The sequence below is a fragment of the Mastomys coucha genome, unplaced genomic scaffold, assembly GCF_008632895.1.
Source record: "Mastomys coucha isolate ucsf_1 unplaced genomic scaffold, UCSF_Mcou_1 pScaffold15, whole genome shotgun sequence".
NCBI classification, from domain to species: Eukaryota; Metazoa; Chordata; class Mammalia; order Rodentia; family Muridae; genus Mastomys; species Mastomys coucha.
The window spans coordinates 113,804,817-113,807,860 of NW_022196897.1; positions in this window are offsets into that span (position 1 = coordinate 113,804,817).

Consider the following 3,044-nt stretch of genomic DNA (forward strand, 5'->3'; position numbering starts at 1 on the left):
CCCCCCCTCCTTTCTCTCTCATATGATAGAACCATGGAGAAGTAAGTAGGTTCCAATGCCAGCAAAGGAATAGATCTGCTAGCAAGGCGAGGGCAAGCAGGCAGAGAGCAAAAGCTTCCTTTGTCTATGACCTTATACAGGCTTCCAGAAGAAGGTGTGGCCCAGATTAGTGGTGTGTCTTCCTGCCTCAAAGGTCTAGAGCAGAAGTGGATTCACCCTCTTTAAACCAAGCAGAAAATCTTTTATAGGAGTGCCCACCAGCCCTCCATTGCTAGATTGCAGTTCATTCCAGATATAGTCACATTGGCAGCTTTACAGCCACCACAGGTCTTGTCAGGTATTTGCCCATACTTGATCCTGGACTTCCAAAGGTAATAACCACTATATAAAACTTTATAGATGTGGCTCAAGGCCTTCCTGACCCCACTTCCCAACTTTACTTCTCAAGTAAGGCATGAGCTTGAATTTAGTGTGTGTGAATATCCAACATGTTTTTGAAGGTTGTCCTAAGGTGTGTGCCTGTGACTAAAACATAATGTTGCTTTGTGGTTTGAAGTTTTAGGGAAGTCTATTCTGCTATACAGGTCCTTCTAAAACTTGTTGCTCACAGTTGTGTTTATATTTGCCTATATGGATACATGTTGCTCTAGTACTTACATTTTACCAACTATATACTATTCTATCATCAAAAGTTATCAGGATTAAGTTAGCCATTTCATTGGCTTCTTTTATTATTTTGGTTTTTCAAGACAGGCTTTCTCTATGTAGCCCTGGCTGTCCTAAAACTTGCTCTGTAGACCAGGCTGGCCTCAAACTCACAAGAGATCTGCCTGCCTTTGTCTCCTGCGTGCAGGGACTAAAAGTGTGAGGCCCCATCATCTGGCTCATGCTGGTTTCCTTAAGTATGCTTTCTTCACTTTTTTGCTACTTTAGACAATGATGCATTAAACATTTGTGCATATGTGTGACAGTTTCTCAAGTCTGAAGCTCTGTTCTCCAGAGGGAAGGCTGACCTCTCTACCCTATCAGCAGGTAGGGGCTCTCAGTGTTTGCCATTTGTACCAGCACTTGATATTAGTAGACCAGTACTTTGACCAATCTGACATAGAAGTTTATGTGGTTAATGTTACAGGTCAATTCTGAGATATTTCTATAGGGGGTGTGTCTAGGTGAGAGTTCTATTTAAATTAGCGAAGGCTCTAATAGAATGCAAGGCTAGGCTCCTGAGGCAAGCTGCTTTGGGGATTTCATCTACAGTACTAGATTTTCCAGCTTTTCCTTGGGTCTCCATTCTGCTGCTCTTTCAACTTGGACTCCAGCAGTTTCCCTACTGGCACAAACAAGTTCCTAAAACTTGTCTATACACATGTCTATACAGGTGTATACCCTGTTACTCTGGATTCCCTGAAGGATCCCGACTAATACAGATGTTATCTTACTCTGTTTTCTGTTGCTATAACAAAGTACCAGAGACTGAATAATTTATGAAGGTGAGACATCTGTTTGGATTAAGATTTTAGAGGCTGGAAAGTCTAGAGCATGGTGCTGGCATCTAGTGAGGACCTTGTACTGCATCATAACATGGTGGAAGATACCATACAGCAAGATGAAAAAAAACAAGCTCCTCCTCCTCCTCCTCACCATCATCATCCTCATCATCGTCCTTCTCTTTCTCTTCTTCTTTTAAACACCCTGTCATCGTGAGCACCCGCCCTCATGACTTTGTCTAACCCCATTGCCTCTGAAAGACTTCTCCACTACTGCTCACATGAAATGGAAGGTTCTCTTTCTGACCGCTGGGCAGGGTTCCTCTGCTGCTTCTTCCCAGTCTGTGGCTTCCCTGTGCCACTTGCTCCTTTCTTTCTTTCTTCCTTTCTTCCTTCCTTCCTTCCTTTCTTTCTTTCTTTCTTTCTTTCTTTCTTTCTTTCTTTCTTTCTTTCTTCCTTCCTTCCTTTCTTCTTTTTCACTAAGCCATTCATTGTTCTCTCACTGATTTACAAATGTTCTTCTATTCTGGATCCTGACCTCCTGTCCATCTCTGATTGCATTGTAATTATCCTTTTATGGCTTGATGTTTGCCGTGTTCATAAATAAGTCTTTTAAAATGTTTTCTGCACGTGGTGGTGATGGCACATACCTTTAATCCCATATACCCAGGAGGGAGAGGCAGGCAGTTCTCTGCAAGTACAAGGCCAGCCTGGTCTACAGAGTGAGTTCCAGGACAGCCAGGGCTATGCAGAGAAACCCTATCTCGAAAGACAAAAACAAACAAACAAAAGTTTCCTATAGACTTATTTATTATTCTAAGTGGTTTATTAATTTTTTGCATCTAGTTTCTTACTTTGTGTTCAGAAAGGTATCTTCTGAATTTTATTGTGTTATTTAGATTTGTTGATTTTGATGCTTATGTATTCCTTCAACTTCTGTGTTCTTGCATGTTTAAAGGTACAGAGATCTAACAGTTCTTCTGCATATGATCTGTTGTACTCTAAATTACCTGACTAGACAGTGACTAGTCTAGACTAACCTACATTAATCCCCGACTGAAGCTACTTGGTTTTTTCACTGGCCTGGATTCCTTATCCTATCACTGGGTTCCCTGTGTGCGTGGGTCCATTTCTGAGTGTCTCCGATTGCTTTGACGTGTTTGGTATCTCGGTATCAATGCCCTCCTCTCTTTAATCAAGTTTTATAATTAGTGTTGATGATTTTCCTCTTGTTAAGTTTTACACACACAAAAACACCTCTCAAGTTTTGGGTATGTACGTATTGAACTCAGGGTCTCTTTACATGGCAAGTGATGTCTTTATCCAGTTGAATCCATTTTCCACTGAAGACAAGGGTCAGGCGTCCTAATCACTCACTGCTTCCCCCCAAAACAAAAATGAAAAATTAACAGTGAAACCCAAACAACTTGCACATATTTGCTAAGTAGAAGCAGAAATGTCTTACAGCTGGTATAGGTGAGATTTTTATTACTAATAAAAATTTGAACTACTACATGACAATTTTTAACTAATTATAACTCTCTCCTCTCTCTCTCT